This window comes from Schistocerca serialis, chromosome 7, assembly GCF_023864345.2.
Source record: "Schistocerca serialis cubense isolate TAMUIC-IGC-003099 chromosome 7, iqSchSeri2.2, whole genome shotgun sequence".
In the NCBI taxonomy this organism is placed as follows: Eukaryota; Metazoa; Arthropoda; class Insecta; order Orthoptera; family Acrididae; genus Schistocerca; species Schistocerca serialis.
Genome location: NC_064644.1, coordinates 569,017,128 through 569,042,652, shown reverse-complemented (window position 1 = coordinate 569,042,652; position 25,525 = coordinate 569,017,128).

The window sequence follows — 25,525 nt, the reverse complement described above, 5'->3', positions numbered from 1 at the left end:
AAATGCAGGTTGTGTTCGTTAGTCCGTACATAGTGAAAGTACGGTGCTCAAAAAAATCGAATAAATATATTTAAACCAGCCGCTAATACTTTAATTAGAGGAGAAGCTTATTTTTAATAGTGGTAAAATGTTAAAAAAGAACTCCGGTGATTTCGTCTTAGGAATTCAGAATGAAGTCCGTGGCACAAGATGCATTCTGTTTCAGCTTCCCGTTGCTGTAATATCTGTGGATTTCTACGGAGGGCTAATCCCGACTTGGTCGGAGGCAAGTGTTGCAGTAATATCTGGGAGCAGGACGGCTGCAGCCAGATCCATTTACGGAAGGACAATGAGATTATATCGCGGGAATACGGGACGCGAATTTATACGCTCACTTTAAATTATTATTATGCGGGATTAAATGGGGGAAGAGACGAGGAAGGGTGGCCGGCGGCGAGAGCGCACACGCTCCACATCTCCACCCTCGTGACATTGCTTCAAATTATGTTTCGCTCCCACTCTCTCACAGAGCAGCTCTCGGTGGAATATGGTCCAATACGAACGAATACCACATTAAGTAAAACGTAAGTTTTTTTAACAAGTAGGTGATATGATAGCCTTAATGTACAACTGAAAATGTTGGCGTACAGTACGCGGTGGGGCGAGGTCGGCCGCCTGTGTTGTTGTTAACGCTATCGTTCAGTCGACCTACATCGATAGGATTCACGCCGATTATGTCCCTCCACTCTGTCGTAGTAGATACGTGCTAGGCAGTGTAAAGCAGCGTTGATGAAACCTCTACCTAATACCTACCACACAACGACCACGTAAGTGGTCGGGTACCGGTGTGCGAACCCAGGTCTCGTGAGCGCCGCCAGCTCTAGGCGATAACAGCGAGAGAAGCAGACGGCTAGGGAACCGGCTCAGCGGCCATATCGCTGGCGTGGTTGCTGTACACCTCTCCAGAGCGCGGTTCTTAAACTCGGAAATATTTCAATTTGATTTTCTGCCATATCGTAGTTCCACCGGAGGTGCCGATTTGCATTCTTGAAAGCCACAGGCATCTAGTAAGTTGTCACAACGGCCGAGATGTTACGGGAAAGTCCGGAGTACAACCGAAGAGCAGCGTTTATCGAAAGTCTTCGCCCTGGTCGTTCGCTTACTCAAGTAGTTCGATTATTCGGGTATCCGAGATCAACTGGCTACTGTATTGTGGCCAAATATTGAGCCGTAGTAAAGTTAGCTTTGAAAAGCGCGCCGCGGCGCGTAGCGTGAAGCAGTCGCCCTCTTTTTTCTGGCGGTAGCGCCGTTGTCGCAATCGTAGGCTTCGGTGTCTCCCTCTAGCGGGAAAGGGGAAAAGTGGGCTGTTCTCGGGGAGATTTTGATTTTATCCATACTGGATGAGAGGTCGTGATTGTGAATGTCAATGTTAAAAAATATATCGGCTCAATCACTTGTTTATAGTGTAAAACAGTAAGATTGACGCGTTTCGGAAGAAATAAAATTGATAATAAAATTAAAACATCGTCGCTACTTCCCTTGTTGCACCTTGGAAGACACGGCTGCAACAAGGGAAGTAGCCACGATGTTTTAATTTTATTATCAATTTTACTGTGCCTGGTGCATGTTCCATTTTAGCGAGTTTTAACAGGTTCTTTTACTTTTTATTATTCTGATGATAGAAGCTTGACTTCCGAAACGCGTCAATCTTAGTGTTTGACACTATAAACAAGTGGTTGAGCAGATATATCTTTTAACATTGACTCTCGGGGAGAGTTGGCGGTTGGGGGCACCAAGAAGCGACTTCTCTGCCGGTGCTAGAGGGACAGCACGCAGACCGCGGCATCAGCGTAAGCGACGTGAGCAGCGGCTCCGTGGTATGGGGCGTTAACTGCTCGTCACGAAAGGAATCTTCCTGAGCGCGGGTCCGCAAGGGGCTCAATTTGCAGTTCGGCCGTATGCTGTCGACCAGCGAGGAGGTTTTGAAAATCGGCGCGCCTTCCTGCGTCCGTTGAATCGGCTGGCAGCGGGCGGCTCCGCTAAGCATTTGGAGGCGCTGCGTTGGTTCAGTCCTGGGAGTCGTAACGCACCAGTAGTCGAGTATTGATTGTTAACAGATTTTGTGATGTTTAATTGAATTCAATTGGCTTATTCTTGTTAATTATACCAGCCGTATATTTTTGGGGTTTCCCGCCATTCATTCTCGTCTGCCCACCCGCAGGAAGGTGGTAATATTAGAAATGGTGGTCCGTTTGCCCCCTTTTGAGGACGAAAGGAGGGGGGGGGGCGGGGGGGGGGGGGGAGTCAGAGTAAATCTGTGGTACGGATTGCTTCTTTCCACTCTCAGCTTACCTACGGGTTTATTCGTCTGTTAGCCTCTGCCATGTCTGTGAAAGTCTAAGGCACCAATGGCTGTTCTATTTAAAATGCAAGGCACTAAGACTTGATCCATTCTCTCGCCTGCCATAACTAGTATTACAAGACTCACGTGTAAAAGGTACTCTAAGAAAGAAGAGGAATTCCTTTTGGCTCGTGGTAAGAACTAGTCAATTGCATAGCGAACTCCCGCTCATCTGGAAGCTGTAACTCACGAAAATTTGTGTTTATGTATATTTGGCTATAGGTAAGCAAGGTTGTTAATGTACGCCGTAGTGGATTTTTTGTATTGTTTCTAGTCAGAAAAAACTGTTGTGTGTTTTTTCCAATTCAATACCTTTTAAGGCTTTTACGCAACGTGCTTAAGTGTTTTATACAGGTACTTGGTTATTAGTGTGCCATACAAAAGTTTGCCATTTCATTACGGGTAGAAATTGTTGCCTTGAAAGGAGAATGTTGTAAAAGTTCGCAAGTCCTACCTTGCGAGCGCATGTGTTTGCCGTAAGTTAACTGGCAGAAATCTGTAAAATTTATTTTGTTTTTTACATATTTTGGAAATGTTAGTGTTATTAACTGTGTGTCCCGCCCCCCCCCCCCCCCCCCCCCCCCCCCCCGTGTGCATGACTCATCCGTTTTGGTTTTTCTATTTTGAGAACTTTTGTAAACAGGGTTGTCTTTATATGTTGCAGACAAGTTAGATTCTGCGCCATTTAATGAGCCTGAGTGAGGCTGTTGTGGGCGGCCGTAGATACGGCTGTTGTAACCAAATGGGAAATTTGTCTGCCCAAAAGTGAAGTCATATATTCAAATTGTATTAATTTATTAATGGAGTGAAATTCATTTGTAATTTAGCTGAGCTTGAAATATTATACAGCATCGCGTTGTATACGTTAAATTACTTGCCCGTACTTGCCTTTTACTGGCGTGAAATTTTTATAATAATTTAATAATTTAAAAGTCCTTTCCTATCGTAAATTGTGACTTATTCGTTAAATGATTGTTGGTTTTCTTGGAAATATCGTAAAGTCTTGCACCAAAATTGAATAAAGAGAGTTACTGAAAATTGTGTGTAATTTCATCTGTTATTCCTTGATACCTACTTCCACTTTACATTTTGTGTATTGATTGTGATTAATAACCTTTGGCGAACCAGTAGTAATTTTACGGTTCAAATATAATGCTCCGGAGATTGTCAGCCAGTAAAGGGCTTTCTAAATGGAATAACGCCTCTTGACATTAACAGATTAAAAGTCGTGTAAATTAGAATGTCAATGGTGTTTGTTGCAGTATTCTAGTACGAGTCATTTATGAGATACCGTATTTTTAAAAGTTACGACACCGACACTTGTACAATACCTGCATAGCACGCACTAAAGAAAAACACAACTGTATTCTGACCAGTAATGAGACAACTATCACGGCTTGTGTTCAGAACCGTTCAAATGGCTCTGAGCACCATGGGACTTAACTGCTGAGATCATCAGTCCCCTATAACTTAGAACTACTTAAACCTATGCAACATAAAGACATGACACACATCCATGCCCGAGGCAGGATTCGAACTTGCGGCCATAGCGGTCGCGCGGTTCCAGACTGTAGCGCCTAGAACCGCTTGGCCACTCCGTCCGGCCCACACATCAGCAGCACTTCCTATTTCCGCAATATTTATGGTACAAGTTTTAGGTGATTCGCACTGTGTATAAAAATCATCCTGCATATGTTTACGCAAGGAAAACACGAAATTTTGTCATAACGTTGACTGCGAATACAAGTGTGTTCTTATATTGCTATTTTTCGTTATATGTCATAAATAAACAAATGCGCAATATATAAACGGGGAAAATTGTTCCAATCACAGACCGTTTGACCGCTGTGGCCGAGCGGTTCTAGGCACTTCAGTCTGGAACCGCACGACCGCTACGGTCGCAGGTTCGAATCCTGCTTCGGGTATGGATGTGTGTGATGTCCTTATGTTAGTTAGGTTTAAGTAGTTGTAAGTTCTACGGGACTGATTACCTCAGATGTTAAGTCCGACAGTGCTCAGAGCCATTTGGACCATTTTTTTGAACGGACCGTTTGAAGCTTTACTCGCCTGCACAGAAGTCTCCATGGTGCATGTTGTATTCAATCCCAATAAAATTTCTGTGTTTCATATTCATTGTGAACTTCTAAAGGTTACAGTAAACCTGCAGTGGTGCATCGGAAGCTATTACTGGTCTCCCAGGAAAGGTTCCAAGGACAGACCGTCTGAAGCGTTTCGCGTTTTGTTTATTATCGCATATACGAAAAGAGCCGCGAAATATCTGTTAGTAACGCCGTGCTTTGAATTTCTTTATCATCATTACCTTTTAACAAAGCAAAAAATATATATATTGAGATCTTATTGTTCTGTATCTGGCCTACAATTAAAGGAACGTTTTTTCGTGACTGTAACTCATTCTAAAAATCAACATATCTTCCCTACTTTATAGTTATTGAAAATTGAAATTACTTGGTTATGAACACTAATGTTACAGTTCGTATGATCGTTCAACAACAAAATTTTGCAGTGGATTTTGTTTCTCGGTAAACACCATTCAATACCACGACTAGCACAAGAACATGTGACTCTTATTAAAAAAAATACGTTTTCACTATAAAGTTTGCCAGACCAGAACGGAGCACAGCAAGATTCCTATTAGATTTTGACGGTACATTAACTTATTTGTACTGTGAGTTATATACTATCAGCAGCCCGCGTCAACCTGCAACACATCATAAAATCTGCTGATCTGCACTGCAAGTCTGGAAGCTAAAAGAAATAATATTATTTTACTGTTACTTTACCGCTTCCTTGCGGTATGATAGACTATATTGGAAGTCGTTTGAATACGCCGCGGCAGCGGCTCTTTCGTTCGCCACGCAGCTCATCACCACAGATAATATTTATATAACTGAAAAATGTCTCAACTGGATGGGATAATAGGCAAGCAAGCTTTAACAATTCATAATGCAAGTTTTCATTTACATAACTCTATTAAAACATTTAAATATTTCAATTGTTACACACCTTTATGAATTCACACGTAATGGCGTACATCTGTTAGTCTCGACAAAAGAATGCTACACTAGCGTTCGCTACTACGACACAGGATATCTTACTCGCTCGACTCCCAGATGAAGAAGACAAAGAAATTGCTATTCGTCACGTATTATATACTAGTTACTTATTTTAATCTTTGTTCGACATTTATCGTCTGTGGCGGTTTCATTACTCGCCGACGCAGATATTCTCAAAAATAAATAATAAAAAAAATACATAATTTTATACAATAACACAATATGATACATATAATTTTCTCGTTACTACATAATATGTTGTTTTTGTTTCTTTCTAGACGTTACAATGCCCCCTGGCAGCAATTGACTAACGTTAAGAATGTTCGGCAATATGCTGCCACTAACGTCTGTTTGGTTATTGTCTGTTACCTTGGTTGGAACATTCACTTTAAACTTCTTATTTCTTTTACACTGTAGGTTTAATTACACTTTTTATACTGTTCTTACACTTTGCGAGGTGACCATAAACCTAGTCCCAGGGTCATTACATTTATCTGGCTCCCCCATTCGGGCTACGTGCGATCAGAAAACCTGGGAAAACTGCGCCGGAGCCATAGTCATATCGCCTGGTTTGTTTTAATACCCAGTTTGATCACAAAAAGGTTCAGACTCTATCCAATGTTCACATATAACAAAGGCTATTTATGACAACGTGTTAAACTTTTAGTCTCTTTGTTACCAATATACCTTCTACCCTTCTTCACATTTGTGTTCTGTATTGCAATGAAAGTCACTCATTAAACAGTTTTACAGTGGTATAATGAATCGTCTCTGCACTTACTCACGACAATTGTTTTAAAATGTTCTAGCGTTCGTGCAAGTTTACTTCATTAACATGACGAAAACATATTATATCTATACATCACTGAACCGATGAATACTTTGAGTCTGCATCGAGTAACTAAAGAAAAACACAATGTTTGTCACGTCATTTCGTGTCCAATATACCGTTTTCATATTAGTGCATTAACCACATAGTTGATAGTTCATTTGAATGACAACAATGTTGTACGGAGCGGGTGGCGCGAAGCAATTGTTGAGTCGCGTCGTCTGGAACGCCGCGTGCCGACGGCCGCTGGGTTTGACGACCGGCTCTCAGTAACAGCGACGTCGTGCTGACGGGGCGCAAGCACTCGCGAACCGCGCCGAACCATTCGCCGATGTCGGCGAGTTGCCGTGGTTTACCGCGACCGGCCGGCTGGCGGCAAGACACTCGTCTCTGTTTCTCCGCATGACTCCCCGTCGTAGTGCATGAAACAAACATTCCACAACGGTGTACTGTCTCTAATGACACAGATTACTAGCTGTGGAAGAAAATGCAACTTGTTTAAAAGTGTTTATTGTTCATTACGCCATCGCTTCGCTGGTATGCACAGGATGTTTTGGCATGATAACAGGTTTCTTGTGGCATTGTGACACTGGTATTCAGGGTTCTTCACACGCACATTGTACTACACACTTTCACTTGTTCTCACGGTTGATACACTGCCAGAGCGTCTTTCAACACGCGAAAATATTTCGGTACACACATACTAAATGTCTCCGTCGAGCGATGTTTGTTTGAATCGACTCCGACCGGATCACTAACTACCGTTTTTACTCACAGTGTACTACTGTTCGTTGAGCACTGCACTATGACAGTTAGTCACTCAACACTTAACTTATACCGACGTATATATTGGTGCAGATACAACAGTCATTTTCTGTCTCTACTACACACAATATTCCGTCCTTTCCTAGGTAGTTTATGCACACAGTTTATTTTTAATGCATAACAACTGTTCTTAGCATAATCACTATCATCTACATTGTGTTACCTTCTCATTACACACTTTTAATACTATTACTAGGCATCTATTGTTTTTTTTGTAATTATTTAAAGGTGTGTGATTTTTTTTTGTACATAGCTTTCTTTTCCTCTTTTAGTGTAGCTTGCCAGGTTATCACCCATCTAGCAAACAGATTTTACCATGTGCATGACAGCTTGACTTGGGCATATTGTTCAATAAATACTTCATTTAGTACTAGTACTATTTTTAACGGCCCGTCCCACCGGACTACAGTGTAGTTTCCGCGTAACTTGATTCGCGTACCGCGTAATTAATATTCAAGAACGTGTGCCAAGTACACAGGCTTCAATTGAAGCATTCATACATACAAAGCATAGGTTACACGGAACGGTTTTGTTTTTTATTGGATTCTGCTCCAGTGTCGTTCTCAGATCACTATTGGCAGTAAACATTACATCACATAATTATTTCGTACTACAAAGTCAATTTTTGGCTAGTATAGGCTCTCTCTCAGGGTTCCTTGATTCTAACACGATTACATCTGCTACATATTTATATGAGATTTCATCATTAATTGTACTTACTTACTACAAAATGATTCAAGAAATTAATCCTTATTTTATCAACAAAAGATTGCCCGCATCTCGTGGTCGTGCGGTAGCGTTCTCGCTTCCCACGCCCGGGTTCCCGGGTTCGATTCCCGGCGGGGTCAGGGATTTTCTCTGCCTCGTGATGGCTGGGTGTTGTGTGCTGTCCTTAGGTTAGTTAGGTTTAATTAGTTCTAAGTTCTAGGCGACTGATGACCTCAGCAGTTGAGTCGCATAGTGCTCAGAGCCATTTGAACCATTTATCAACAAAAGATTATTCATTGCTTGAAGAGCATGTAGTCTTTTAATGACACTAACTGTCTGTAAACCAAGTCTTCCATTTGCATATTATTGCTCAGTTTACTGATTCTACTTCCTCAAAATTGTAACTATACATAAATTCTTTCTTAAAACTAACATACTTATACTCTAAAACACAATTGAAATCTTCTTACCACTACTATTTACATCAGACATTTCACTGAATAAATAACTTTACATCTTTACGTGGATACAGTCCTTTGATTTTCCCCGTCTGGGGATGTGCTAACAAATAGCTACATTCGTGTGGCACGCTTATTACTTCAAAGGGCCCTGAATATAGCAATTGCCACTTACTATTCTGTTTTAAGGTGGCTGAGGATTTAGGGTGGTTACGAATAAGTACCAGGTCCCCTACATTATATTTCTTTTCGTTAGTTACACCTCGGTCGTACTTCTTTTTCCTCTTTGCCGCACAGCTGGTTAGTTTGTTCCATATCTTTTTTATCTTTTCCTCCCTTGTTTCTGCCCTGGCTGGTAATCTCGGTAAAGGCGTGAGCCATTCATTCGGTGTCTCATTAACTCCATTCAATATCTCTACCGGGGGGTATCCTGTACTTGAATGTGGTGTTAAATTGTGTATTTCTACAAATTTAGGTACTAATCCGGGCCATTTTGTATGTCGGTTCCCTATGTAAATTCTAAGGAACTTATTCAATTCTCTGAATGTTCTTTCAACTAAACTTGCGTCTGGATGGAACCGAGATACCAGAATATGCTGTATATTTTGTTCCCGTAGGTAATTTTTCCAAGTGCAACCCGTGAAATAAGAGGCATTATCAGTCGTTATGGCTTCGGGTTTTCCCACTTGAGGCAAGTATTCTTGATTGATCCGCCTGACTATGGTTTTGGCAGTAGCTGATTTTATACAATAAATTGCCAAGTATTTGGAAAAAATATCGTACATGGCCAGTATATATTTCATACCTCCTCTGGCCATGGGATATGGACATGCTATATCCACAGATACTAATTGAAGCGGCCTGAGTGGAACTATGGGATGTAGTTCAAACTTGGTGGATCTATTATAGTGTTTTGCTTTCTGACATATAACGCAAGTCCTAACTGTTGCCTGAATCTGGTGTTTCATACGGGGAAAGTAGCAGTATCTCGCCATGATTTCTGCACACTTTCCAATCCCTGCATGGCCCCATGCCAAGTGCGTGTGCCATATTATAACTTTTACCGACTGGTTAGGTATACATACTGCCCAGCAGTCTTCTTCCGTGCTAAGTTTATGATACAAAATATGGTTCACAATCTTAAAACCTTGCTCATCTCTATTGTTAGCACCCTTTTCAATATTATTAATGATTTTTTTCCACATCGGATCTGACCTCTGTAATTCAAACATATTTTTACATATATCGAAATAATCCTTCGTGTAAGTATTGTCACGCACTAAAAGCACTTTATACTCGGTGGATTGTTCTAACATTTCTGCTAACTCCGGTAATCCTACCGGCAGTCGCGACAGAGCATCCGCTATTACGTTATCTTGGCCTTTTATGTACATAATCTTTATTCGGTATTCTTGTAAGGTAAGCATCCATCTCCTCAGTCGGGTATGGTAGAGCTTGCATGACATCAAGAAACTTAACGCCTGGTGGTCACTATACACTCTAATCTCCTTCCCCTGTAGATAGCAATTAAACTTTTTTACAGCCCAGACTACGGCGAGCGCTTCCAGTTCAGTTGCCGAGTAGGCTCTCTCGCAGCTAGTTAACGTCCTACTGGCGAAGCCGATAATCTTTATTGCTGCCGGGTCGTTGCCTTCCTCCCACTGGAACAGGCACGCTCCCAAGCCGTAGGAACACGAGTCCGTCGCAAGGCAAAAATTTTTTGATAGGTCCGGGTGCTGCAAAATATTTGCATTCAGTAGGGCGGTTTCAATCGCTTCGAAAGCTTGTTGACATTTGTCAGTCCAAACCCACTGCACATTTTTTCGTAGTAAATTTAGTAATGACGCGTCATTTAACAACTGATTAGGTACGAACCTTCTGAAAAAGGACGTAAGCCCAATGAACGCTTTTAATTGTCTCTTAGTGCGGGGGCTTGGAAATTCTCGGATCGCCTCTAGTTTTTTGTTGTCTGGGCTGATACCAAGTGGTGTGATAAGATGGCCTAAAAATTTAATTTTATTTCGTCCGAATTTTGACTTTTCTAAATTTGCTGTCACACCTGCTTGCTTAAATCTCTCTAGGACTCTATGCAGCAATTCCATATGTTCGTCCCAAGTAGCAGTAGCGATTACCAGATCATCAACATATACTGTGATATTTTCTAACAAGTCTGGACCCAGTACCGTGTCTAGAGCAGTAATAAATACTCCAGCACTCACATTCAATCCGAAGGGAAGTACCTTGAATTGGTAACTTCGACCTCCAAATATGAAAGCTGTGTACTTCCTTGATTCCGGTGTAAGTGGGATTTGCCAATATGAACTTTTAAGATCGACCGAGGTCAAGTACTGCACTCCATGAAATTTTTGTATCTGCTCATCTAAATTCTCTGGACGAGTCCGGACAGGTATAATAATTTTGTTAATGTCCCTCGCATCTAACACTAGCCTGATTTTTCCATTGGCTTTCGCCACTGCTAAAAGAGGACTACTGTATGGAGAGAAAGAGGGCTCAATGATATCCCACTCTAACATTTTCCGAATCTCTTTAGCTACTACTTCCCTCCTCGACCAAGGGATGGAGAAAGTTGCGCGACAGTATGTTTTGTGGGGCATCCCTCTATGTGATAGTGGTACCCTTTGACTATTCCTGGTCGGTCGGTAAATACCATAGTATATTCCGATAGCAGCTGCGTCAACTGTTGCTTTTGGATATCGCTTAAACCTTCAGATTCCTGCACTTTGGTTTGAAATGTCTCAACATTTGTTTCAAAATTTCGATCCTCTAAATTCGGGTAATAGAGGTCTGCTCCATGTGAAAAATCATCGAGGTGTAGTACCCAGGGGTTCCTACATTTGATATTAATTCGATTACAACATGGCACAAGTACCTCCTTCGATTTCATCATAGACAACTCAATCCTCCTACCTTTATTAACTATGCTTAGTTTCCCCAAGGAGAGGTCGATCACTGCGTCCCTCTCACGGAGAAAATCTACTCCCAGAATGCAGGCCACCTTTAGTCCTTTAACAATGAGGAACGAGCTCACTATGGCTTCGCCCTCCTTACAAATCTCTACCTGCACCTGGTATTTAACTAATTGGCTCTGTGCACTTATGGCTCCAGACACCTTACAATTATTAACCGGGAAAGCCGGTATGCTACGTCCTTTTCCCAGTGCTTTAAATAACTCTATACTCATTACACTGACTGAGGCACCTGTGTCGATGATTATATTCACTGCAACATCATTGATTTTCGCTTCTATTATGGTTTGCACATTTTCGTTATTATCTTTCTTACATTCGTGCGGTTCGTTCAGTAGATCTTTATCCATACTGATACCGTCGTTGTATCGCAGCATACATATTCCAGGTATATTATTATCATTCGTGTTGCTCTCACTCCACCCCTCGGCCAGCGATGGAGAGCATATCGAGGCCGATCCTAGTTTGTTGGATTGCTTACTTGTGAGGTACTTGGACGGCTATTGTCCGTGACCTCCACTATGTGTACATTCTGATTTGTAGGCCGCCACGGCTGCGCAATAGGCGCGTTTTGCGGTGGTGGTCTATTGTTGTCATAACGGTCATTACCCTGTCGCTCTGGGCTTGTTCTCTGATTCTGATGCCAATTCCGATTACTATCACTATAATTGCAACTATCAGGAGAAAGAAAACTGGCGTTCTACGGATCGGAGCGTGGAATGTCAGATCCCTTAATCGGGCAGGTAGGTTAGAAAATTTAAAAAGGGAAATGGATAGGTTGAAGTTAGATATAGTGGGAATTAGTGAAGTTCGGTGGCAGGAGGAACAAGACTTCTGGTCAGGTGACTACAGGGTTATAAACACAAAATCAAATAGGGGTAATGCAGGAGTGGGTTTAATAATGAATAGGAAAATAGGAATGCGGGTAAGCTACTACAAACAGCATAGTGAACGCATTATTGTGGCCAAGATAGATACGAAGCCCACACCTACTACAGTAGTACAAGTTTATACGCCAACTAGCTCTGCAGATGACGAAGAAATTGAAGAAATGTATGATGAAATAAAAGAAATTATTCAGATTGTGAAGGGAGACGAAAATTTAATAGTCATGGGTGACTGGAATTCGAGTGTAGGAAAAGGGAGAGAAGGAAACATAGTAGGTGAATATGGATTGGGGGACAGAAATGAAAGAGGAAGCCGCCTGGTAGAATTTTGCACAGAGCACAACATAATCATAACTAACACTTGGTTTAAGAATCATGAAAGAAGGTTGTATACATGGAAGAACCCTGGAGATACTAAAAGGTATCAGATAGATTATATAATGGTAAGACAGAGATTTAGGAACCAGGTTTTAAATTGTAAGACATTTCCAGGGGCAGATGTGGACTCTGACCACAATCTATTGGTTATGACCTGTAGATTAAAACTGAAGAAACTGCAAAAAGGTGGGAATTTAAGGAGATGGGACCTGGATAAACTAAAAGAACCAAAGGTTGTACAGAGATTCAGGGAGAGCATAAGGGAGCAATTGACAGGAATGGGGGAAATAAATACAGTAGAAGAAGAATGGGTAGCTTTGAGGGATGAAGTAGTGAAGGCAGCAGAGGATCAAGTAGGTACAAAGACGAGGGCTAGTAGAAATCCTTGGGTAACAGAAGAAATATTGAATTTAATTGATGAAAGGAGAATATATAAAAATGCAGTAAGTGAAACAGGCAAAAAGGAATACAAACGTCTCAAAAATGAGATCGACAGGAAGTGCAAAATGGCTAAGCAGGGATGGCTAGAGGACAAATGTAAGGATGTAGAGGCCTATCTCACTAGGGGTAAGATAGATACCGCCTACAGGAAAATTAAAGAGACCTTTGGAGATAAGAGAACGACTTGTATGAATATCAAGAGTTCAGATGGAAACCCAGTTCTAAGCAAAGAAGGGAAAGCAGAAAGGTGGAAGGAGTATATAGAGGGTCTATACAAGGGCGATGTACTTGAGGACAATATTATGGAAATGGAAGAGGATGTAGATGAAGATGAAATGGGAGATATGATACTGCGTGAAGAGTTTGACAGAGCACTGAAAGACCTGAGTCGAAACAAGGCCCCCGGAGTAGACAATATTCCATTGGAACTACTGACGGCCGTGGGAGAGCCAGTCCTGACAAAACTCTACCATCTGGTGAGCAAGATGTATGAAACAGGCGAAATACCCTCAGACTTCAAGAAGAATATAATAATTCCAATCCCAAAGAAAGCAGGTGTTGACAGATGTGAAAATTACCGAACTATCAGCTTAATAAGTCACAGCTGCAAAATACTAACACGAATTCTTTACAGACGAATGGAAAAACTAGTAGAAGCCAACCTCGGGGAAGATCAGTTTGGATTCCGTAGAAACACTGGAACACGTGAAGCAATACTGACCTTACGACTTATCTTAGAAGAAAGATTAAGGAAAGGCAAACCTACGTTTCTAGCATTTGTAGACTTAGAGAAAGCTTTTGACAATGTTGACTGGAATACTCTCTTTCAAATTCTAAAGGTGGCAGGGGTAAAATACAGGGAGCGAAAGGCTATTTACAATTTGTACAGAAACCAGATGGCAGTTATAAGGGTCGAGGGACATGAAAGGGAAGCAGTGGTTGGGAAGGGAGTAAGACAGGGTTGTAGCCTCTCCCCGATGTTGTTCAATGTGTATATTGAGCAAGCAGTAAAGGAAACAAAAGAAAAATTCGGAGTAGGTATTAAAATTCATGGAGAAGAAATAAAAACTTTGAGGTTCGCCGATGACATTGTAATTCTGTCAGAGACAGCAAAGGACTTGGAAGAGCAGTTGAATGGAATGGACAGTGTCTTGAAAGGAGGATATAAGATGAACATCAACAAAAGCAAAACAAGGGTAATGGAATGTAGTCTAATTAAGTCGGGTGATGCTGAGGGAATTAGATTAGGAAATGAGGCACTTAAAGTAGTAAAGGAGTTTTGCTATTTGGGGAGCAAAATAACTGATGATGGTCGAAGTAGAGAGGATATAAAATGTAGGCTGGCAATGGCAAGGAAAGCGTTTCTGGAGAAGAGAAATTTGTTAACATCCAGTATTGATTTAAGTGTCAGGAAGTCATTTCTGAAAGTATTCGTATGGAGTGTAGCCATGTATGGAAGTGAAACATGGACGATAAATAGTTTGGACAAGAAGAGAATAGAAGCTTTTGAAATGTGGTGCTACAGAAGAATGCTGAAGATTAGATGGGTAGATCACATAACTAATGAGGAAGTATTGAATAGGATTGGGGAGAAGAGAAGTTTGTGGCACAACTTGACCAGAAGAAGGGATCGGTTGGTGGGACATGTTCTGAGGCATCAAGGGATCACCAATTTAGTATTGGAGGGCAGCGTGGAGGGTAAAAATCGTAAAGGGAGACCAAGAGATGAATACACTAAGCAGATTCAGAAGGATGTAGGTTGCAGTAGGTACTGGGAGATGAAAAAGCTTGCACAGGATAGAGTAGCATGGAGAGCTGCATCAAACCAGTCTCAGGACTGAAGACCACAACAACAACAACAATTGCTATGCCACTGACCTCGCGCATTTTTCCAGCGGTTGGTCCCTGACATTCCGGATTCGTACCGGTCGTCACATCGACGCTTTTTGTTATAAGTTGGTTGCCCATACCCGTTCTGGCTTCTACCATTACTACCATTTTGCGAATGCTCTTGCCGCTTGTTACCACCCCCACCATTTCCATGGTTGTGGTTTTGTGCACTATTATTTCTGTCATGGTTACACCCTGATCCATTATTCCGCGAGTGATCGCACGCTGATTTTGCGTCTTCCTGGATCAAGTCTATTGAATCTAGAACAGACAGGAAGTTTTCCATGTCGCTTTCTGGTACGTGTATTAATTTCTCTTTGATATGAATGGGTAAATGTGATTTTAGTAGTCTTATTATGTCTCTTGGTGATATAGGCTCGTCCCAGTAGCGCGTTTTGTTTATATACTTTTCAAAATACCGTCTCAAATTCCCAAGGCGGGGTGAGTACGGTTCGGGATTATATACTTCTTTTCTTAGACGCTCTTGTATACAAGGCGACCAACACTTCGACAGAAACGCCCTTTCGAACTGTTCATATGTCATGCAGCTGTCTGCTACTTCCGTAGCCCACAACGCTGCATCACCCTGAATGTATGACATTACGTATTGAATTTTCTGTGCTTCATTCCACACACTAAGCAAGATATTTTTAAAGCTTTTTATGAATACTACTGGGTGTACTGACTTCCGTTCAGTAGTAAACGTTTGAAACTGCCTATTTTTGATTAAACTTTCTTCAACTAATATTTTTGAACTATATGGATTTGCTCCTGGGACATATGCTGTCTGCTCCGAACCGAAGCTACAGCTCTTCGCAGTATCGACTACAGATTCACCATTGTTGTGTCGCGTATAAGTTTGTGCGTTGCCAAAAACATTTGCTGTTGGCGACACAGTTTCATGTTCCAGATGTTTTCTGCTTGGTGCTAAACCCTTTTCCAAGTCGGATATCCGTTTGCTAATGTTCACTTGCCACTGCGGAATATCCTCACTGAGTATTTGTTTGATGGTTTGCACGTCGTTCTGTACCTGACTATTTACTGCGGTACTGAACGATTCGGAATTTCTATCTGCTATGGCTGCTTGTACTTTAGAATTAATATTTTTGTCAATCTCGCTCTCCTTCACTTCTAGCCATGAGTTGAATTCGGTTTCAATTTTATTCGCTTGTTCGTTCCACTTCTGCTCTACAAGCTGTGTGGAATCTACCTCTAGCTTTTCTAACCGGTTGGCTAAGACACCTATCTCATCTACCATGTTAGTGTTTGCTACTTGCAGGTTGTTGACCTGTACAGTCAACTCCTGCACGGCCTTAGGTATCGACTCATAATTCTGTTTCATACAGGCAATCTCCTTTTTCATATGTTCTAACAATTGCACAAGTTGCTGGTCCCGCTCAGCTTGCTGGCGATCTCGCTCCGCTTGCTGTGCAAGTAAATTTTCTGTTAATTGACGATCTCGCTCAGCTTGCCGGCGATCTCGCTCAGCTTGCTGGCGATCTCGCTCGGCTTGCTGTGCGAGAAAGATTTCAATTTTTTCGTCTTTTTCAGCTTGTTGTTGCGCAAATTTGGCCTGGTAATCCAGCACGCGCTCTAATATCGCCTGAAGTGAATACCCACCAGGCAGATTACCACTCTCTGGTTCCTGCTTTTCTGGGGGTGGTGTAATTTCTTTATCTACCTCTCCTTGAGCACTGGTGGGTGGTGGCATCACTTCCTGTGCCCCTGCCCCCACATTTTCGCGTGGTATATCCTCAAAAAGAGTACTTGTACTGCTTAAGGTACCCGGTTCAACATTTCCTGCACTAACTAATTGCTGTTCCTCAGTATCCATATTGCTCGGACGTTGACTACGCAACTTAACCATATTCCTAAATTGCTTACTCAAACACAAAATCTGACAGTTTTGCCACTTGCACACAAAATACGTTAATTTATCTACACTACACTGCCCACTAAAAATTACTATCTGCCATCAACTTTGTCCTGTCATAACACTAACATCAAACTACACACAATATGCACACCACTAGCGATATGAGATCACTTCACTGGAGCTCAGCTTCTACAAACAGGACAACTACACTGTAGTCTTACCTTTAGTTTATCTGATCTCGGGGTTCGGCTGCCCCCGGATTACGTAGTCGTTACAGTTTCTCAGTACTATCAGGATCGTCTTCTCTGACTCGCTTGCAGTAGTACGTTTTTTCATGAAAGAGTGGTTGCACATTCATTAATACATTGCATTAATCATGATACACATACATACATTTATCACTAAATACATATATATATACATATATAACAATAGACACTGAAAGGAAAATACATAAAAATTTTGTGGCCACTGCAAATTCGGGCCCCGCGTTTTTGGGCGACAGTTTCGCGTTTTGTTTATTATCGCATATACGAAAAGAGCCGCGAAATATCTGTTAGTAACGCCGTGCTTTGAATTTCTTTATCATCATTACCTTTTAACAAAGCAAAAAATATATATATTGAGATCTTATTGTTCTGTATCTGGCCTACAAGTTTTCGTGACTGTAACTCATTCTAAAAATCAACATATCTTCCCTACTTTATAGTTATTGAAAATTGAAATTACTTGGTTATGAACACTGATGTTACAGTTCGTATGATCGTTCAACAACAAAATTTTGCAGTGGATTTTGTTTCTCGGTAATCACCATTCAATACCACGACTAGCACAAGAACATGTGACTCTTATTAAAAAAAATACGTTTTCACTATAAAGTTTGCCAGACCAGAACGGAGCACAGCAAGATTCCTATTAGATTTTGACGGTACATTAACTTATTTGTACTGTGAGTTATATACTATCAGCAGCCCGCGTCAACCTGCAACACATCATAAAATCTGCTGATCTGCACTGCAAGTCTGGAAGCTAAAAGAAATAATATTATTTTACTGTTACTTTACCGCTTCCTTGCGGTATGATAGACTATATTGGAAGTCGTTTAAATACGCCGCGGCAGCGGCTCTTTCGTTCGCCACGCAGCTCATCACCACAGATAATATTTATATAACTGAAAAATGTCTCAACTGGATGGGATAATAGGCAAGCAAGCTTTAACAATTAATAATGCAAGTTTTCATTTACATAACTCTATTAAAACATTTAAATATTTCAATTGTTACACACCTTTATGAATTCACACGTAATGGCGTACATCTGTTAGTCTCGACAAAAGAATGCTACACTAGCGTTCGCTACTACGACACAGGATATCTTACTCGCTCGACTCCCAGATGAAGAAGACAAAGAAATTGCTATTCGTCACGTATTATATACTAGTTACTTATTTTAATCTTTGTTCGACATTTATCGTCTGTGGCGGTTTCATTACTCGCCGACGCAGATATTCTCAAAAATAAATAATAAAAAAAATACATAATTTTATACAATAACACAATATGATACATATAATTTTCTCGTTACTACATAATATGTTGTTTTTGTTTCTTTCTAGACGTTACAAGCTTTACTCCGCTGGACAGAGGTCGACATGGTGCCTGATGTATTAAATCCGATGCCATTTTTGTGTTTCATCGTCAATGTGAAATTCCAAGGATTACAGTGAGGCTGCAGTGGTTCATCGGAAAAATATACTCGACTTCCACTAAATATTCTAAGCACAGACTGTTGGAAGCGTTGCCCCCCCCCCCCCCCCCTGGACAAAAATCGGCATGGTGTGTGTTGTATTTGTCCCGATGCAATTTCTGTGTTTCATATTCATTGTGAAGGTCCAAGGGTTTCAGCAAATCTGCAGTGGTGCATCGGAAACTACTGCTGGACGCCCAGAAAGGTTCCGATCACAGTCAGTTTGTAGCGTTACTCTCCTGGACAGAAGTCGGCATGGTGCATGTTGTATTCAACCCGAAGCAAGTTCTGTGTTTCATTGTCAATGTGAAAGTCCAAGGTTTACAGTAAATCTGAAGTGGTTCATCGGAAACTACTACTGGAGTCCCAGGAAAGGTTCGAAGCACAGACCGTTTGATGCGTTACTCGCATGGACAGAAGCCGGCATGGTGCCTGTTGTATTCAATCCGATTCAATTTCTATGATTCATCGCCAATGTGAGGGTCCAAGAGTTACAGTAAAACTTGCAGTTTTGCATCAGAAGCTGCTACTGGACTCGGAGAAATAGTTTCCAAACACAGACCGTTTGAAGCGTTCCCCCCCTGTACAGAAGTCGGCATGGTGTCGACAGTTCTTCACTGATTTAAGTCTTATTTTTTACACAATACTTTAAAAAACATTTAGACAGACATAGACTATATATTTTAATACATATAAACCCACATTTAACACATAAAAGAGAAACGACCTTGACAGTAACGGGGCACTTAAAACAATAGGAAAATTGTTTCTCTGATATATACTGTTTCTCATTGTATATATTTTTAAACATAAATTGTGTATACAATATTATGCTGTTTTGTTTACATCCACACAGACGGATTTCAGACAAAAAAGAAAAATTGTATTTCTGGCTTGTCATCTAATGATTAGGATATTACTACAGAATGTGAATTTGCAATAACAATACAGAAGGCTCAAGGTCGGAGAAGGGGGAGACGTGGAGAGGAGATGGACAGAGGGAGAGGCGGATGGGAGGTGGAGGTTACAGAAAGAGAGAGGGGAGGAAAGAGAATGGGTTGACTAGATTGAAGGAGGGGGGGGGGGAGGGGAAGCAGGTTAAGACGGATATACGTATATCCAATACCCACATATCTTAGAAACGTGTTATTTGTCTTTTGTTTCTTTTCTGTTTAACCAGACTTAGCCACAGCAATCCATGGCCGAGTACGACTAGTTAGCCATAAAGTAAGAAAATCGTTCATGTATGGTAATTTTATAGCAGTAAAAAGTTGTAAATAAGGTACTTGCTCTGTTTATTTTAAATGTTATTTGCTACTGGAAACCAATGTCACCCTCATTCTAAATGTCACACATCCACTTACTTTTACAAAAGAGTAGTAAGTTTTGTAACACGTTAGTAGTGTTTGTTTGAATTTTTTTAACGTTGCACTAGTCTGTGTGGGTGAGTTTCCTCCAAACTCTGTGTTGAGATACCCATTTGCTTTACGGCGAAAAGGACGTCAAGGAACTGCAACGCACCATGAGTCTTTACCTCCGACGTCAACTTTACTTTGTCATGGATATTGTTGAAAAACGGCGATAGCTCTTAGCATACAATATCACTGTATGCAGGTGAGTTCTAGTAAACTGTATGTCTGAGACACTCGATTTGCTTTACGATGGATAAGGACGTCCATGAAAGGCAAGGCACCATCTGTCTTTACCCCCCATCGTCAACTGTATGTTCTCATCGATATTGTTGATGGATGGCGATAGCTCTTAGCGAACAGATATCTTTCCGTGCGGGTGAATTTCCGGTAAAGAGTGTGTTTGGGACACACGTTTTGCTTTACGGCGAACAAGGACATCAAGAAACGACGTGATGCCCTCTGTCTTTATCTCCATCCTGAGCTTTATGGTGCCATGGGTAGTTTTGTGAGGTGCAAAGCACGCGCCATCTTGAATTCATACATTCGTATAATATGTTACCTATATTTTATGTTTAGAAATAATTTATGTCTTTTGATTAAGAACACAGACAGAAACACTCTGCCGAGGCGTCGGTAACAGATGAAGACCCATGTGGATCTTGTTCGAGCAATGTCTCAACGAATTTTCACACTTGACCATAACTGCATTTTCTATCAGACATCCACCACTACACCTCAATGCTGGATCAACCTCATGCATAATTTTCCGCATTAAATTCTGGGGAAGGTAGAGCGTCGTATTGAAACTTAACGATCCCACTCATGTAATTATGATGTTCCTAGCTTCAATGAAATATCCAATACGTGTGTATTCCTCGAACTTATAGCTTGCCTTTTCGGGCCTTTAGTATTGTCGTTTGTCACTGAGTAAATAATTAACAATTTTTATTACTATTTTTCAGTATGTTGCTTCCTGTTTGTAACTGGATTTAGTAATTGGTGATGTTAATGTCTGCTAAAAATAGTCTAAATGCGTCATGTCAGTGTTTACAAAATGCTAAATCTAAAATTTCTCGTAAATTGTAATTTTGTGAAGAACCTATAACTCATTACGAATTCAGCATGGCTTACATCATTGTATGAACTCTGATGTTAATGAAATAATGAATAAGATTCCAGAAACTCATAACCAATTTACCAAATATGAATATCAAGCAATATATTTGCAGTTTTGGAAGGTATAGTAAAATATGACTTTGTCAAGGAAAAGACATGAAATTAAGCAAAAACTGTGCAAAATTATTATTTAAAGAGTTAATTATACACTAATTAACTAACAACACATAATGTAATGCCAATTCTATTTTTTTTGACAATATGAGTGCGGCAGATGCTGGGCAGCCTATTGTGAATTTGAAGTGTGTTGGCGCAGACTGTTCTTTTTATCTTGTGTGTTAAAGTGTAAGTTGCATGAAAGTGTCTCGTTACATTTTTGTAAATACACCTTGGACGATAACATCTTACTGCCTAACTGTTTCTGTTTCAGCGGTAACATTCCTGCCTCTGTTAGTGGCACTTGGTGATAGAGTGTAACATTTGTGAGCCAAAAGTCACCATACGAATTGAATTATTTATAATATTACTGTATTTTGAAAACAAACTTTGATTGAGAAGTTAATTTACCGTCAGAACAACTGAAAGCTCACCATAACTGCTTTATTTTTGACCTCACATCCTTCCTGAATACTGTGTAATGAAAGTGGGCTATGGATGACGTCTTCTACAGATCAATTATTTAATCAGAAGTGCATTCTGCAACGTCATATTTTAAAGTAACAAGTAACAACACTTTGTTATCAGGAGTGGCACTCAGAAAATCCAAGTCACTGCGATCCCCGATATGGCTGACGCAACCCAGCGGTGAACTGATTAGCGGATTGCGAGGGCTTCCACGTGCCTCTGTGACGCAACTGTGTGCGACGTACGTAGTACGTGATGTGTTTAAGCTATCAGAAGCTGAACGCATTGCCCGCTGAGGAACGGAAACCAGTATATTTGGTGTTGGTTTCCGGTTAGAACTCGGCTATTCTTTTCTTTCTTTATATTCAAAGCAAGACACTAATCTTTGCAAGCAACGATATACATGGAGAGGAATTGTCAACGTTGTTCGCGAGCCATCAGACACGTGAACACATGCGTGTGGTCAGCTGCTGAATATGGTGGTTTTGTTTTATAATTTTTTTTTCTAGACCTGTATACACAACACGTGATTTATGCGATGTTCAGCTGCTGAGCCGCGCGGAGTAGCTGTGCGGTCAGAGGCGTCTTGTCACGGTTCTTGCGGCTGTCCGCCCTCGGAGGTTCGAGTCCTCCCTCGGGCAAGGGTGTGTGTGTCGTCCTTAGCGTAAGCCAGTTTAAGTTAGATTAAGTACTGCATAATCCTAAGGTCCGATGACCTCAGTAGTTTGGTCCCATAGTCCTTACCACAAATTTCCAATTTCAGCTGCTGATATTTCACATCATCTGCAATTTTTCAGGCGACTGGAGTCTATTGTTATTGATCCCGACGCCTTGAAGGATTCTTGAACGTAATGTAGACGTAATGTCAAGATAACAATCTTTGAAAAGGTTTAACACTATACTGACTGAGCCATGGTAAAAATTGCTGTTTTGAAGAGCGCGCCGCAGCGCGTAGTGTAAAGCAGTCGCCCTCCGTTTCTGGCGGTGACGCCGCTGTGGCAGTCGCAGCTTTGGTGTCTCCCTCTGGTGGGAAAGGGTCAAGGTAGCCTGCTCACGTGCATTTAAAGGGAGCTGTGAGCTCGCCAGTGAGTCAGTCTGGGTCAGTCTCTCGCCCCCAGCTCGCTAATCTGTCTCTCGTCCGAATTTGTGATGCAGTTAGTGTCCGTCTGTCGTCCGGAGTGCTAGTATGTCTTTCGTTCGGATCAATATTTAAAGCCGGCAAATTGAGAGTCTTTCCACTCCGCCAGTAAGAGAACTCAGCGAGTGGTCGCCAGGTCGGGGCTTAGTTCCTGCATCTGAGTCTGCGCGTTAGGCCGCCAGTGTGCTCGAGTTTGCTCAGGCAATGGTCACTGGCGGTTGGATCGATCGGTTGGTCGGTCGCGCACTGAGACACAAGATGTCCGCCTTGAACGTCGGCGCATGTGAGGTTGCCACGTGAGTCCAGTGGGCCGCGCCGTATAGCGAGGGGTAGTGGCTTCGCGGACGACACGAGAGCAACAGGAGTCAACCCACGACACCGGTCTGGCCGGTGGGAGCTGTGACGCCGTGAGACGGGAGATCGGCGCGCCTTCCTGCGGCCGTTGAAGCGGCTACCAGCGGACGCTTCGAGAGAGCGATTTGGGGGTGCTGCGCCAGGTCTTCTCCAGAAATCGCAGTTTATCAGAAGTTAAGTGATTGGTGATATGTTGTTTCATTTACTTGTTAACTTCTACTTCTTTTCTTGGTGAGGTCACCAACCGCTCTGTTTTGGGGTCGTCCCACTATTTTTCTCCGTTTGCCCAACCGCGGGAAGGTGGTTATTTATGAATTGGGTGCACATTTTTTCCCTTGTGGAGTAGGGGCGGGTTAGAGCAATATGCGGTTCGGGTTGTGCGGTAATTCCCTATCAATCTGCCGTATGTTAGTAGCTGCCTCTGTCAGATTTGTCGGATTCGGTGTGTTAACGAATTTATTGCTTGGAGTGTAACGGCCTAATTCCTGAAATATATTTTGATACTGCCCATCGTCTTGAGAGGCGGTATATGTGTACTGTAGAGCTTGATAGCTCGTTTGGCCAACCTTGTATAATTTTATATAAGATTGCATTTCATAGGAGTTTATTTAAATGGTCATTTTAGTATATAAAGTGGCTACACTTCCACTGTAAGACTTCTAAGAAAAGTTAAAATCAAGTTGCACCTTCGGTGGCAAGCTAATATTTTAATTTTAGTGTTTTGCACCATTTCCATCCCTCCTACGGGGTGCATAGTTTATGTGCTTGTGTGAATTGTTAAAACTTTTAGTTTAAAGTAATCTGGTGTGTTGCAGTTTTTCACCAGTGTAGTCTTTCATAGGTTGTTATGAGCGGTCGTGACTACGGCCGTGACAAAAGGGAGCGGCAGGGATCTCAGCCCGAAAGCTCATACAGTCAATAATTTGTTCTTTCTGCCTCTGAATAAATTGTAACTTGATATTTACGGGGTGCTGTCTGATTATAATTTTAAATCTGTTTCTTTTCCTTTAAAAAAAAAAACGCTTTTAGGAATAAAATTCCCAATTGTTAAAAGCAATTTGATTATGATTTCATTAGTTACTCCCTGACAACACTTCCACGCTCACATAGTGTGATTAAATGTGTTAATTTTCTTGATGAATCTCTAGTAAGTAAAATAAATTTTTGAGAATATTCCTTGAAGATAAATCACGGTTCACTGACGCCCACCAGCACCGTACTGTAAGTAGTAGAAACTGTGGTGTCACAGCCAGACACCACACTTGCTAGGTGGTAGCCTTTAAATCGGCCGCGATCCGTTAGTATACGTCGGACCCGCGTGTCGCCACTATCAGTGATTGCAGACCGAGCGCCGCCACACGGCAGGTCTAGAGAGACGTCCTAGCACTCGCCCCAGTTGTACAGCCGACTTTGCTAGCGATGGTTCACTGACTACATACGCTCTCATTTGCAGAGACGAGAGTTTGGCATAGCCTTCAGCTACGTCATTTGCTACGATCTAGCAAGGCGCCATATTCAGTTACTATGAATGTCTTCTGAACAGATAATATTGTGAATCATGTACCGTCAAGAGCGACGTTCATCATTAATGGATTAAAGTTAAGTATCAAACTTATTCCGTCGTCCGCTTTCTCAATTCTAATTCCTTGTCATGTTCCAGACCTCACGTCAGTATAGTCCTCCCTTCCCCACGCCAGCCTGCGTGAGCTAAAACGCGTGCATTTCGGCCTCCTCTCGTGACACGGTGTTGGCTCTTCTGCAAACACAACAGAAACTATCCTTTACAATGCAGTAAATACTCCGCTGACAATAGGAAAGTGGCAAATACAGTCAGCAGACAGAGAAGTGGAGTTAAAAGCAGAGAGCTGCCTTCTCAGTACAGTCGTGTCTCCCCGTTGTCAGCCACAATTGTCGACGCCATCTGATGAGCGTTGCTGGAAACTACGGTTTCGACCGTACAGCGAGAACACAACAGCGAACTGCGTGCTTGGAGGCAACTGGGCGGGCTGTGCCGGCCCCAGGCACTGTGCAGTCGTCCTCACAAGATCGGATTCGCCTCTCGGCGTACACCGTACCACACCGTATCGCCTGGTGGTGTCGCAGTTTCATTTCTGACGCCATTCTTCAGATCTGCGAGGTTTCGTGGTTTATCGACATACACTTGAAATAGCCCGAAGGAAAAAGTTGCCTGAGGTGATATATGAGGAGCGTGGAGGCCGGCCGGAGTGGCCGTGCGGTTCTAGGTGATACAGTCTGGAGCCGAGAGACCGCTACGGTCGCAGGTTCGAATCCTGCTTCGGGCATGGATGTGTGTGATGTCCTTAGGTTGGTTAGGTTTCATTAGTTCTAAGTTCTAGGCGACTGATGACCTCAGAAGTTAAGTCGCATAGTGCTCAGAGCCA